At 54.4% G+C, this 14,909-nt stretch overlaps 1 protein-coding gene across 6 annotated transcripts in view; it reads right to left on the bottom strand.

The window, feature by feature from the left end:
• Positions 1 to 14,909, bottom strand: part of Fam53b (family with sequence similarity 53 member B) — a 102,407-nt gene that overhangs the window by 3,963 nt on the left and 83,535 nt on the right. The gene's annotated exons all lie outside the window — the stretch shown is intronic.

Genomic DNA, 14,909 nt, shown 5'->3' with positions numbered 1-14,909 from the left:
ATTCAAAGCTAACCCCGAGCAGAAAGGTCTGTAAGTCCATCCTCAACTAACCTGCAAAGATGTTGGACTGGAAGGATGGCTCACCAACCATGAACAAAAAAATGGCTCGGGGCCCCAAGCTTAGGCCATGGTATGGGCACGCACACAAAGTCTGCAGCCCCAGATATGGGGGGGGGGGGAGGGAAGATGCAGCGAAATAGGGCCACTTCTAACCCCATGCGGGGCCAGTCTAGGTACACATGTATCTAGTGTCTGATCTGTATCTTGAAGAGGTAATTTCACTACAGTTGTCCACTGAAATGGGACTGGTTCTCAGATCAGCTCCTCAATGCTCATCTAAGTTCTTCCAGAAGCGGGCTCTGTGTGGACTCTGGGGCCCTGGGCCTCTGCAGGCACTTGGGGCGGGGGCGAGGGTGTCTCTGGAGGAGGGGCCAGGCTCCGGGTTGCTCTGTGGCCTCAGCGGAGTGTGTGATGGTCCCTGGCGGTCCGCAGAGGGGATGTGGGATGGGAGGGCTTGTGGGCCCGAGCGAGGGGGTCTGGGGTGCACAGCACCGAGTCAGACCTCTCCAGACCTGTTCTGTCCAGCGGCACACGGGACAGAGGCTGTGGCAGTAGGCAGCACCCACAGCCCAGTCCCACATCCCCCAAAGGACCCACAGTAAACAGAGACGGTTCCAGTGGACAGCGGCAGGGTGGCGGGGAGGGCGCGGCCCCCCCTCCTGCGCGAGGGGACTTGAGTCCTCTCTGCGGCCAGGCACAGACCCGTCCCGGGGGCCCTGCCCCTTTCAAAGGCCACAGCATTTGTGTGTCACCGTGGAATCAAGATGGCCATCGGGCTCCACAGATGGAGCAAGCGAGGCACCGGCGGCCGGCGGCTGTGTTGCCACAACGCACTCGCTGGTTCAGAGCTTTCACCTGGGACAAGCTTCTGACGGGTTTGCTTCACTCAAACTTTCCCATTACACGAGGAAGGTGAAGGCTGGGGGGGGGGGGGGCAAGGGGCTCAGCCCTGGGCTAAGCCCCTAATTACTCCTGGCTGGCTGGCCCAGGCCGCCCGCTTCCAGCCCCTCCCTGGTCCAGGCTGGGAGTCAGCGCAGAGCACACCATACTGGATACTCCCCGGTCAAGCTCCACGGAAGGATCGGCAGGTCTCAATGCCAACTTGGCACCTGGCAAGGCAGGGGCTCCGGGCGCCCGTGAAGGAAGTAGCTCTGAGGCCCCGGCCGCTTCCCAGACACTCAAGGGGAAACGGGGGAGTTGAGCAGGGGGAGGAGGAGGGGAGCTGGCCCCGCGCTGGCACCCCACGAGGAGTCACGAGTCCAGGGAGCCAGATCCACCCTTCATATCCCAGGCAGAGCCGTGTGTTCCCTTGCCTGAACAGGTGTGTAAGGATAAATATGAATCACGTCCAATCTGAGGCTCACGTGTCTCGAGTGAGTGCCGTGACTGGGTTCTGTGGGGTGACGAGGCCTTGATGCCAACAGCACTTGGCTGTCCCCACGTCTGTTCGGTGTGCCCGAGGCCTCCCCACATGGCAGTGAGTGTTCCCTGAGCGCGAGTGTGAACAAGGACACGGGCACCCGGCTGAGCTTGAACTACAAATCCCCCGTGCCCAGCGCTCGTGGCGGCGCTCGCCTTCCCGCTCCTGCTGCAGTCGTCTGGACTGATCTCGTCCAGAAAACGTCCTGACGGCCGCGGATGAGGCGGCATCTGTCTCTGCAGGCCCCGCCTCTCAGTCCAGAAAACGTCCTGATGGCCGCCAATGAGGCGGCATCTGTCTCTGCAGGCCCCGCCTCTCAGCTCCGCTGGATGCCGCGGTGTGAAGAGGCCCGGCCTCTGGAGGCAGGTGAGGAACAGGCCCTCGGCAGTCACAGGCACAGGCTGCGGTTCCTAGGTCACCCGCTCGACCTAAGCTCTCGCTGTGGCAGTGGCCTAAAAAGACTACAGCCCAAGCTAGGCATCGGCCAGGGCCTGAAGCTGTTAGGAACCCGAAGGCCAAGGTCGGACTGGCCGCCCCAGAGGCGACTCAGCCCCACCCATCCGCCCCTGCTTCAGAAAATGCCCTCCAACCTGTCCACTTTATCAACTAAGGACAGCTACAGTTTCTGTAGCTTTAAAATAAACTCAAGATCTTGTTACCGTGACTAGAAGGCCTGGGTCCCCACGCCCGGTGGTAGAAATGAGTGGAGAGATGGAAACTGGTGTTTGGGTAAGGAGGTATGACTGCAGACAGGATCCTAGTTGATTTTTCAGGTCCACGGCCGTGAGGGTTCCTTTAGGGGAGCCCCGGAGGTTTGGGGAGGAGGGAGCAGAGGACAAGCCAAAATGCTAAGTCTTTTCACCAGGATGGCTCTGAACACACCTCCCCCACACCTGATGCTCCCCAGTTGCCAGTTCCTGGAGGCAAAGTCAGTGTCACCTTGAAAGTCTGTTGACTCAAAGCAGCCTTTTCAACACCGTGAAAACAAAGAGCCACCACAGCTGGGGTCACACCCTGCCTGCCAGCGCGGAATGTGGCTGCCACAAAGCAGCCGTGCCGGCTCTGCCCAGAACATCCGGGGAAGACAGCACAGCCGGAGTGCACCCCTGCCCTGACCCCCGACTCCTGGCCCCCCCTCCCATGCTGTCCAGGCTATCCCAGTGGCTCAGCTTGTTCCCACAGAGAACACTTGCACAGGCCTATGGGGGGCCTGGAAGTGTGGGGGGCCTCAGAAACCTGTGGAAAGCACGGCACAGCTAAGTTCCAAGCGTTCGGTCGTGAAGTTGCTGCTCCACGACAAAACATACCCCACCCAAATTCTGTTCTCTAGGCCCCGGATGGGCTGCCAACTGGGGCACGTCTGCCCAGCTAAAGGGCTCAGCGGGAACTGCTGTGGGCCAGGCTGGTGGCCAGCGGCCCTGACTCCGCTCTGGGAGTCTGCACGGCGACCGTGGAATGCTGGGGCGCCCGTCCATCCAGCTTTTCACCAGACCTCGGTTCCAGCCACAACAGAGGCCACAGCCATGGCTGCCACCCCAGCCTGCGTCTGGCTCAGCTCCCCGCCCCGCCCCGCCCCCCCAAGTGTCTGGTGGGGGAGGGCTTCCCAACCAGGAGCACAGGCTGGAGACCTTCTCCGTGGGGGAGGCTCCTGGCTGGGCCCCGCAGAGGACAATTTATCCACCTCCCTCCATCAGGCAGTTTACTACCAGCCTTCTGGTCTACCAAGCGTCGGACCCCAAAAGCCCATTCGCTCTCAGGGGCCCATTCTGTGGGCCAGCGAGGGGAGCGGCAAGTAGACTCCAGGAAGATCCACTGAGCTGCTACCAACCAGAATCAAGAATGGCCGCGGGCGGGGGGCACACTGGCACTTCCCCAGGGAGTCCGCTTAGATGCTGAAAGGCCCCCAAATGCACAAGCTTCACCCCACCCTCACGAGTAGGCATTTGGGGGTATATCATGTACCTGCTCTTCAGTGCTACCTCTATCCAGAACAGCAACACAGCACCTGACAGAGGCTGACAGAGGCCTGATAGGAGTCCAGCTACCGGCACCAACCGTCATGGTTGCTGGGGACACTGCCTCACATCGCAGATGTCCTTTCACCGCTGTCCCCTACGACTTCCTCTTAGTATCTGACTGCAACACACCCGGCTCCCTTGTGCACACGACTGCCCACCGCCCTGGTGCTTCTCCTTTCGGTGCCATCTTTCTCCTCTTGCCCAATTTCAGAGATCTCTGCCTCACAGGTTTTAGGGAGCCACCTCAAATCCTTCTTAAAAAATGAGCCTTAAGAAGCCTGCCCACGGGGCTGGGAATGCGGCCTAGCGGTAGAGTGCTTGCCTTGCATGCATGAAGCCCTGGGTTCGATTCCTCAGTACCACAGAAACAGAAAAGGCTGGAAGTGGCGCTGTGGCTCAAGTGGCAGAGTGCCAGCATTGAGCAAAAAGCAGCCAGGGACAGTGCTCAGGCCCTGAGTCCAAGGCCCAGGACTGGCAAAATAAAAAAGCCTGCCCACCAGGCAGCGAGCAGCTACCTTGATGAGCCCTGCCAGGCCTGAGCAGGGCCATTTCCTCCCTGAGCAGAACCTGCATGAGAACACACGAAGATCGAGCAAACACCAGATTGCGGGCTGGCACCGAAACAAGAAAGCAAGGCATATGGTTTCCTGGTTGTCTTTCTAACTATCTCAGAAAAGAAAAGGAGGCCCAAGAGTTGAGCCTATTTGGGCCTAGCTCGAGTCCATCTTTGGTAAACATGAGTTGTGTATGAAGGCTGCACTCTCTCACAGGAAACAGAAGCCCTGCCCCTGGGGCCAAAGGAGTCAGTGACCCTGCCTCAGGGGGACTCTGGTGCCAGGCAAGTGCTAGAGGGCACAGGCCAGGCTTTCCCTGGGGGCTGACTGCCAGGCTCTGGTGGGTCCTACCCTCTGGGCCATTTGTCTGCACACCTGCTATAGCCTGGCCCCTTTCCTGTGCTGGGCAGGTCAGCTGCTCTCCAGCTCTGTGCTGGTGCGCTCTCTCTCTCTCTCTCTCTCTCTCTCTCTCTCTCTGTGTGTGTGTGTGTACTGGGGCTTGAACTCAGAACTTCATGCTCTTGCTTAGCTTTTTGGTGCTCTACCAACGGAGTCATACCTCTACTTCCAGCTTTTGATTAATACATTGGAGTTAAGAGTCCGGAGGTAAGAGTCTGCCCAGTTTGATCCTTAGATCCCCGCCTCCTAGGTAGCTAGGATTACAGACAGCGCCCAGCTCTCGGTGCTCGTTCTTAAGAAGTGACAGCACCATGCTGAGGTGTTCAGTGCTCACTCTCAGGTCTTCCTGTATCCGATCTGCCTCTGTACCCTCAGGAGAAAGAGATACGCTGGTTGCAAAACCTGCATGGAGAAGGCAGGGTGCTAGGGCTAGAAACAGGAAATGAAGATGGGGGCGGGGCAGGCACCTGGGGACCAGACACCCCAAGCACGTCCCAGATCACAGGGGAAGCCCCTGCCTCCCCTCCTGGGCTACACCCTCTGCCATGCTGACAAGGACAATGCTCCCAAGCCCCTGTCGCGTGCCGTGGCACCCCTGGGAGCCGCACAGGGCTAGGAACACACACAGAGACCTCAGGAGCTATCTCAGCTCAGGTCGGGATCATGAGGCAGAGCCACCTGTCCCTTCCTTCAGACAAGGAAGCAGGGTTGGCAGCAGAGTCAACGTCCCCTACAGATCCGGGAGGTTCCCAAGCGGGCTGGAACCAGATTATGCTGTATGACTGAGTCACTCTGGGAGATGCAGTGCCCAGCCTGGGGCCCCAGGTGGGACCCCCATGTGGCTCACCTCTGGGGATGGCTCCTTTCTAGCTGCATTCCACGCACAGTGTCTCTGACTCTGCAACCCTGGAGGTCCCAGTTCTAGCTGGGATAAGAACTATCAAGAAAATGACCAAAGGCTAGCATTCCTCCACATCCCAGGTCAGGGCCTGCAGGCCCCTCCAGGCATTCCTGCACCAGACTCAGGGGGGACAGAGTCATTTCCTAGGGCCTCCTCGGACACCAGTCGCCCAGCAGGCTGTCAGAATAGAGGGATCGTCCCAGGAGAACGCAACAGTCAAGGCAGATGCCCCGGGATGTCTTGAGGGATCACTGACTGGGGTTCATTAGACTAAGTCCTCTACCCTTCATCAAGGCTCTGCTGCCCGTGGTCCCCCAATATTTTGCTGCTCCCCACACGTTCCCTGGCTCCTTCTAACATCACCTGAGCTCCTCCACTGCAGACCGTTCTTGCATCTCTCCTTACTCACAAAGCCTTGCTTCACCCCTTTGGGAACAGGCCTTGCGTTCCTCTGTGCTCCCTGTTTCTTGCTGGCACGTGAGACGCCCTGCACCCTACTGCTGGCTCCGGGCCTGGCTCACAACGGGGCACATGAGACCTGTACCTGGGGTACTGTGGACAGGAACAGGCCCGGCTCTAGAGGTCCTCTGGGCGGCAGCTAGCCAGCGGTCCCTCTCTGCCAGTGCCCCCACCGGGCCGTGCGGAGGCTGACTTTGTTTCTGTCCCAGGCTCCAGGATGGCAGATGGCTTGCCTGAAGACCTCGGGCGAGAAGTCAGTGCCAAATGGCCTCCCAGGGCTCTCACAATTGGAAAACAAACATTTCTGTGGTGTGCATTCCGGCCACTACACACTCAGGATGGGACTTGTGAAATTACTTCACTCGCAGCTTGGTGTGACGAGAATTCTTTGCCTAACAAAAGTCAAGGGGCCTTTTCAACGCACACAGGGCCCTGGCAGGGGGCCAAAGCTAACTCTGTCTGAGCCCACAGCCCTCTGCAGCAGCACGGGCCAGCAGACTGTCAGGACGGCTTCCGCAGCAGCACTGGGAGCACAGACGTGGGTCCAGAACCCTCAGAGGGGACGGCAGGCACTGGTTGGTGATCAGCCACCTGGAGCTGGGTATCCCAGCCTAGGACAGCAGACAGGGCTGCTCCCACTGGGGCCCCTGGGCTATCCACCGGCATCCAACAGCTCCATTCTCAACCCTGCTCCTACCTTCTCGGAAGAGTGAGGAAAGCCTGGCCACAACCACCATCATATTTTGCACAAGGGGAGAAAAGGACTGTCCTCGAGCTGCACTGCTAGGGGACATGCAGACAGACCAGAAAGGCGCATGACCCTCAGGAAGGATGCAATGTGGCTAAGGCTGGGCAGGCCTGGAATCCCACATAGATCACGCCCATCGAGACCCTGGCCAATCATTCTGTCTCTTATTTGTACGCACTAATGAAGAGACCCAAACGAAGCCACAGATGTCATAGGAGGATTTAACCAATCGGACCACCTGTGGCAGGGGCCGACTTCCCTTTCCTACTCTCTACTCACCCTACTCCTCCAGGCTTGGGCTGGAAGAACATGGCTATGGCACACACGAAGCACAGCAAAAGAAGCTTGGCACTATACCTAAGTGCCCTAGTTCCTCGTAAAAACCTGCTTTCAAGAGCAAGACGACAGGTCAGCAACACAAGAATACCTACAAGTAACTTTCTAAAAACTCATGAAAGTGATCAAAGGAGGGCTGGGGATTTGGCCTAGTGGCAAGAGAACTTGCCTCGTATACATGAGGCCCTGGGTTCAATTCCCCAGCACCACATATACAGAAAATGGCCAGAAGTGGCGCTGTGGCTCAAGTGGCAGAGTGCTAGCCTTGAGCAAAAGGAAGCCAGGGACAGTGCTCAGGCCCTGAGTTCAAGGCCCAGGACTGGCCAAAAAAAAAAAAAGAAAAAAAAAAGAAAGCGATCAAAGGAAACCTCAGAGAAAAGCAAAGGGGAGCTGAACAAATAGAAAGAACTGTGTTCTGTACTATGGATGGAAAGACTAACCAAAAAGGGGGTAAATTCTCCCCTAAATTAATTCACACGTGCAACATGACCCCAGCCTAAAATATCAAGAGCACCTCTCAAACTCCATGGTCTGCAGACAAGCTGTTTGTTGTAAGTTTATGTTTTTGTTTATTGTCTTTTCAGAGATGGGATCATGCTATACAGTTCAGGTTGACCTTGAACCTGCTATTCTCCTACCTCCGCCTCCAGTGCTAGGATTATAGTGCCTGTGACAGGTCCAGTCCAGGACTGTGCCAGTATCCAGGTCCTGGACACCATGTCCAGTTCTTTTTTCTTTCTTTTTGTCGGTCATGGGGCTTGAACTCAGAGCCTGGACACAGTCTCTGAACTCTTCTGCTCAAGGCTAGTGCTTTATCACTTTGAGCCACAGTGCCACTTCTGGATTTCTAGTGGTTAATTGGAGATAAGACTTTCCTGCCTGGGCAGGCTTTGAGCTATGGTTCTCAGATCTCAACCTCCTGATTAGCTAGGATTACAGGCATGAGCCATCAGCACCTGGCTTAGCCATTTCATTTTAAAGAGAAAAATAAACCTGAAATTAATTAAGAAAGCTCTGAAAAGACCAATAAAGAAGGTCAACCTTACCAGACTAGTCCATATCATATAATACAGCAAATCTCTATATAGCTTCAGTAACTAAGAGTAGATAGTAAGTACATGTGCACATATGGAGACCAATGAAACAAGAGAATGTTTCAAAACAGTCCCAATTCATATACGACAGAGTGGACTCTCAAAGCAGAGAGAAGACGGAATTTTCAACACACAACATGGAGACAACAGGTAGTCATATATATGGAAGGTCAGATCCATATTCACACCATATTCAAGAAAAACTCCACATCAACCAAAAAAAAAAAAGATAAAATCATAAAAATACTATAAGGAAACAATGGAAAATTCCCGTTATCTTGAGAATAGAAACTCTTTCTAAACTCAAAATTCAGAGCATTATTTTAAAAGACACATAGGTGTCAAAAGATGCTAAAAGTAAGGGAGGGGCAGAAATGGTGCTGGCACTGTGGCAAGCAGCCAACAGTTTCTCAGGACATTAAGCAGAGTTATGACAATTCAAGAGCTCAGCTCCAGGTACATGGCAGAGAGAAAGGGAAGCGTATGTCCACACAGAACCTTGTACACAATGTTTACGGCAGTACTGTCCATAATAGCCAAACTGTAGAAACAACCCAAAAGTCTACCAGCTGGCAAATGGCTAGATCCATGTAACAGAGAATGACAGAGGTATGGAAAAACACACGGTACTGACCCCTGCAGCATGGCTGACCCTGGAAGCAAAAGAAGACAGGCACTTATAAAAAGCCAAATATTGTGTGGTTCCACCCCAATGAAATATCTGGAAAAATGTTCACATATAAGCAGATCCGGCGTTGCTGGAGGCTGAGGAATGTTTTCTTTAGGGGTGGTAAAAATGCTCTAAAACTGATTGTGGTAATAGCTGTCAAATACACTACAAATGACTCAACTATACACTTTAAACTCATGAGTGCCGTGGTATGTGAAGTATAACTCCAAGTATTAGCTACTGTTGTATTGCTGTGGCCTTAGAGAATGACTCAAAGGAAGAAAGATTTGTTTTGGCTCAGTTTCAGAAGTTTCAGCCCATCATGGAAGGGAGGACATGGTGGAGCGGAGAAAAGAAGACAGGAAGAAGCTAGGGCAAGATATGGTCCCGCTGGTGGTTCACACCTGTAATCCTAGCTACTCAGGAGACCTGAGGATCATGGTTCAAAGGCAGCCTTGGGCAGAAAAGTCTATGAGACTCATCTCCAATTAACCAGAAAAAAACAGGAAGTGGAGATATGGCTCTAGTGGCAGCACATCAGCCTTGAGCAAAAAAGCTAAGAGACTATGCCAAGGCCCTGAGTTCAAGCCCTAGTACTGACCAAAAAAACAAAACAAAACTGTAACCCCTCTGTAAATCACCTTTACAATAACGGTAAGAAAATAAAAATAGAACAAGAAGAGGAGGAGGAGGAGGAAGAAGAGGAGGAGGAACTAAAAACAGGCCCAGACCCTACTTCCTCCAACTAGGCCTCCTACTTAACCTTTCTTCCATCACTTCCCCAAAACACCATCATATTACGAATCCATCCAGGAATGAGGCCATTGAATAGGTCAGAGTTCTGATCTGTCTCTGGAAACACCCTCACACCCAGAGGTGAGCTTGCTAACCCTGTAGGCATCTCTCAATCCAGTCAAGTTGACAATGAAAATTAACCACTGCATTCAATAAGGCTTAAGAGTGCCAAAGGCAGTTTAGGTGCCAATGGCTCACACCTGTAAATCCTAGTTACTTGGAAGACTGAAATCTGAGGAAAACAGTTTGAAGTCAGCCCAGACAGGAAATTCCATAGGACTTTTATCTCCACTTAAGCACCAAAAGCTAGAAGTAGAGCTGTGGCTTCAAGTGGTAGAGTAGTCGCCTGAGCTCTAAAGCTCAGGGACAGTAAGTACCCAGGCCCTGAGTTCAAGCCCCTAAACTGGTTCCCTCCCCCACAAAACAAGAATGCCAGAGTCCAGGTACAACGAGTAAATATTCCAAGTGATACTGTAGGCAAAATCAATCTCCTTAATATATTATCAAGAAGAAAAAGACCAGTGGCTCAATATTTTAAAGAGAATGAGTTAAAAAAAAAAAACACAGAAAAAGACATACAAATGGCTTTATATATGTGAAAAGATGCTTGATTGATTGAAAACTGCCAACTAAATGCAAACCCAAGTGACCCAGAGAAACTGTTTTTTTCTTTATTGGGTTGTCAATAACCTAACGACTGTCCAGGCCTACTGGAAGAGGCGGCAGGAAACCGAACATCTAAACTGCAGCTCTCATGACCTGGCTATGCCCTCCAAGATGACATGCTCACGCCATCTGTGACCCAGCAATCCTACTGGAGGAAAGAAAGGTACCACACAGGAGAGACAGCAGCCATGTCCAAAAGCACTGGAGCCTTTGTGGGCACAGTGGACACAGTTCAGGGGCCATCAGTGGGGCGGCGAGGGCAAGACACACCCATGCAATAAAGGCTGTTAGCTGGAAAGGAGGAAGGGGTGGTTCCCCACTGCCACAGGAATACCACAGGTGTCTAAGGCAAGGCATGTACAGCGTGCTGCCGTCTGTGCAGGAGGAGCAAAGCTGGAGCAGGATTCCTCTTTGCTTGGATTAATACGCAGCAGCTCTAGGAGGAACATGCTTGTCCCTTAAAGGCCCATGCACGGAAAGATGGGCTCCCAGCATGTGGCCCTGGGAAAGAAGCTAGGTCCAGGGGACAGTCCTCGAGGGGGAAATGGGACTGGACCCTTTCCCGTTTCTCTTCTGCCACAGCGCCCCACCATGTACCAATGCTGCCGGCCACAGGGCCAAGCCAGCCCGGCCAAGCGACCAGGAAACGACTAGCCCCAATAAACCTTTCCTCTTTCTAAGTTGCTTTTCTCTGGTGTGCTTCTGCCACCGTAACGGGAGGCTGGCTAACACAGTGTGCACACGTGCACGCATATGTGCGTACACACAAACCAAGCCATGAATCCATGGCCATGGGGAAGGGAAGAGAGGGGGTGGAGGTACTGTGTATACTGCTCTGATCGTCAAACGTGTGAGTGGCCTATCAAAACATTAAAACACGTCTACCTGCACGCATATCTAAGAGGGGACACACTAAGAGATGAAGAAGCAAGAAACCTCTTATGGGCGTCTCCCAGAGAAGAAGCCCGCACCCCACCCACCTCTATGTTCAAATGTTTGGCTGTTTCTCCTCCACAGTTCTTCTTTCCTTTCCTCTTTATTAGAACAAAGCAAGGCTTAGGTACTTTTCAATACGGTGCTTTGCCAAACTGCGTGGACAAGAAATCCTGCCAGGTCCATGTGGCTGGACTTAATCAAATTAAGTCTGAGTTTCATACAGCGTGGGATGAGAAAACAGGAGGCAGGGGCCAACCTCAGGGGCCACACAGACCTGGCCTAGACCTCGCCCAGGAGCAGCAGCCTTCACAGAACCCACGGGGAATCCCAGAAGCACCTGCTGCTGCTGCTGCTGCTCAAAGGCTTCCACTGGCGGCCGCCCACCCAGGGCCGGGGTGGGGCGTCCAGCTCCAGGGAAGGACACCAGGGTTACACTCCCTCCGCCTCCTTGAGAGAGCACCAGCACCCACGGGGAAAGGAGGGGGGTCCCTGTCGCTCTGTGTCTGCGCAGGAGCACTTCTACCACACAGGGAGGGAAGGAAGCGTAAACCGCCAGGCACCACTCGAGAGGCTGGGACAGGGTGAGAAGCCAGCTAGGGAAAGGAAGTACACGCAACTCATCTCTAATTAACCAGCCGTGAGCTAAAAAGCTAGGGAATAGCACTGAAAGCCCCGAGTTTAAGCCCCAGAACTGGCACAGTGTGAGTGCACAATTGCACACGCACACACACGCAAACAGTATAAAGCAGGAGGAGAATGCTATTAAAACAAAACAAAAAAAAAACCCCACCTATTGACTGGAATGCCTCCCACGAGACAACCCCGGCCCCCCAGAGCCCTTCACAGTCCACAGGTTCCTGTCAGCGGTGTGCTTCCATCACCACACGGAGGGCTGAATCAAAGGTCTGGAACCTCAGGCAAGCCTTACTCCTCGCTAGGCCTCCATCTGTCTTCCACCTCATGGGTTGGTCCCCAAGGGTCACCAGTCCTGCTTTCCAGAAGCCTGCAGATAAAGGGGGGGAGAGGCCACCAAACCTGCTCTAAGGGCACCTGGCTCCTGGCTCTGCCCTGCCTCAGGCCAGGTATGTCCTGGGAAAATCCTGCCTTCCCTGTGCCCATCTCTCCATAATGAGTCCTGGGCAGGAGCCCTAGGTGTCCCCACCCTGCCCCGAGAGGCTGCTGCACAGAGACCAGCTGTCACGCGATGTGAGGCCTAGCCCAAATCCTGTGTGGCTAACCACAGGGGTTCCAAGGGAGCATTTTTACTGGGTCTGCGTCAAGCTCTGGGCCCGACGGGAATGTCCCTGCGGGTGTCCTATGGGCTTCTCAGAGCCATGTGTCCCAGCTCTGATCCAGCACCTTCCCCTAGGCTTTCTGAGAAGAGCAAGTGTCTCACTCCAAGGCCAAAGGCTCAGCCTGCTGTGTACATGAGGCCTGGTAAGCACCTTCTAGTCTCACTGCAGCTCCTCCCATAGTGAGCCCTCTAGGAGGCAAGACACCACCCCCCTCTCTCCCTCCCTCTCCACCCCCCTTCCCCTCTCTCCCCCTTCCTCCTCCTTCCCTTCAACTTCCATAATCATCAAGAAACTCTACACACTTCCCAGGCCAGCGTAAACACTTCCCTGGAGTCTCTGTCCAGCAGAGGGCCCCCTAACCCTCCATCCCGGAGCCCCTACCCTGTGAGTAGGCCAGCAACGTCCTGGAGGTCTCTGGCCCCACCTGCCTCAGTGCCTTAGCAATGGGTCAGTCTATGCTGGCTAAACACTGATGCCTGGAAAAACAGGGCAGGGTCACTGGACAGATGAAAGGTTGAAAATGATCACCCAGGGCCTGGAGCACAGCTCGGTGATAGAATACGTGCCCAGTCCCTGTGAGGTCCCAGGTTCCATCCGCAGCCATGGAAAAAAAATAAATCCATGTGGGGTGGAACCTCCTCTGACCCGAGGTTTCTCTTTCCCATCTGTACCCTAGTTTCTGTGCGATTTGATCAGAGCAGTCTGTGTCAGATGGGCGGAAATAACACTTGCAGGTGCCCAGCCGCACCAAGACTAAGGAAGCGCAGTTACGGGCGGAAGCGGCTAAGCCCCACACCCCTCCACAGAGGTGTCAGTCTCTATGGAGTACACGTCCTAGGTGTGCTGGTGACAGGAGGGGCTGTGCTGGCCCTCGCAGGCGACCAGAACACTGCGGGCGGAGGGGGGGGGGTGAGCAAGGGCAGCAGCCAGCTGGGCTTGGCTGGCATGTCCAGCATGCCCAGGCAGGGAAACAGCTGTGGACATGCTGCTGACTGGCATGGGTGTAGCAGGACATTCCTGGACCCATTCTGCTTCTCTAGGCTCAGCTGACCCCATGCAGAGCCAGAGGTGAGAGGCAGGGACACAGTATGTGTGTTCCTGTTGGCCCCTGGCTCCTGACCTTTGAGGACATGTTAAAAGCCTGCCTTTCCTGAAGCTTTCCCTGGAAACAAACAAAACGCTTGCTCAGCCTTGGGGCAGTGTGTGAGGCCACACCCGGGACTCTGTTCACCAGGCACCCTTCCTGGGGTGGCCTGCTCTGTCAAACACCAGGTCTCTTTCTCCAACCTGATCCGACGCTCTGAGAGGGAGGGCCCTGGGGCACAACTCCTGGGCAGCCAGAATGGGGGCTTGGCATGCTGATCTGCGCTCTGATGGAGACATCAGGGCCAGCCAAGAATCCAGTAGGAGGCTAAACTCTGAGATAGAGAGAGGCACTGAGGGCCAACACCTTCAAGTCACTGGGCCCCATGCAGCTTCCTGAGGAACTGAGTCTGACCCTCATCCCCTTCCTTCCCTTAAATCATGTACACACACACACATACACACACACACACACACACACACACATTTTCATCCACCATCTTGGAATCACTTACAATGTTGCGCTTCCTACAATGACCAACCATGTTTCAGGACCAGTTAAGACTCAGTCTTGTGGCCCTCCTGGTGCAAATGGGTGGGCAAAATACATTGGACTAGTAAGAGCAGGAGGTGCCCCCCCCGCCTTCTCCCCCCCACCCCCTGAATGCCAAGAGAACTCTGGGCCAACACCCATCTGTCACTGGCTAAGCCCACAAGTCAGGAACTGAGGCTACCTCTCTCTTTTGAGAGGGTCTCATGATCTGAAAGTACACAATCAGAGAAGTCCTGCACTCGCCACCTGCAAGACTACCTGCCAAATACTGGGTCGCTGGCCCAGGATGTGTTCACTGCAAAGGTGGGGCTCAGAGCCAGGAGAGCCAGCAGCTGCCGCCATGCCTTAACTGAACACACCACAGACCCTACAGAGAGGGGCCTTTCTGTGGTGCCACGGTGAGAAGTGGAGCTGGGATCACCAACACGGCAGCCTCCTGCCATGCCCGGTGGAACACACCAATGTTCAACGGTTCCTGCAGGACCCCTGGGGCAAGTGAGCATCCCCAGTCTGTGGATGAAGAGAGGGAGGCCTTGAGGGGCTGGAGAGCCTGCTAAGGTCATCATCTGGAAGGTGGGCAGCCTAAAGCTTTCTCCTCTGGAACAAAGTGGGGTGTGCTCCATTCTCCCTGAAAACTAAGATCTGCCACTGGTGGGGTGGAGGCAGCTGTAAGAACACTGGCTGGCAGGTCACTAGCTTGCGGCCTTCAGTGCTGCAGCAGGCAGGCCAAGGCACACAGCATTCAGTGTTCTTGCAAACCTGCGAGATCATCGCCCTTCTGGGTGCAGCTTGCTCAGCAATGTGTCCTGCAAGCAGACCAGGGAAATCTTAACAGAGCTCCAGCTCCAGAGAGAGGGGACAAAATCTAAGCTGCACATGTGGACAAACCCACAGGGATGGCCTTGTCCATGTCAGCACTCCC

Source organism: Perognathus longimembris, chromosome 2 (assembly GCF_023159225.1).
Source record: "Perognathus longimembris pacificus isolate PPM17 chromosome 2, ASM2315922v1, whole genome shotgun sequence".
Lineage (NCBI taxonomy): Eukaryota > Metazoa > Chordata > Mammalia > Rodentia > Heteromyidae > Perognathus > Perognathus longimembris.
Note: the sequence above shows the minus strand (reverse complement) of the source record. Positions and strands in the feature narration are given on the sequence as shown.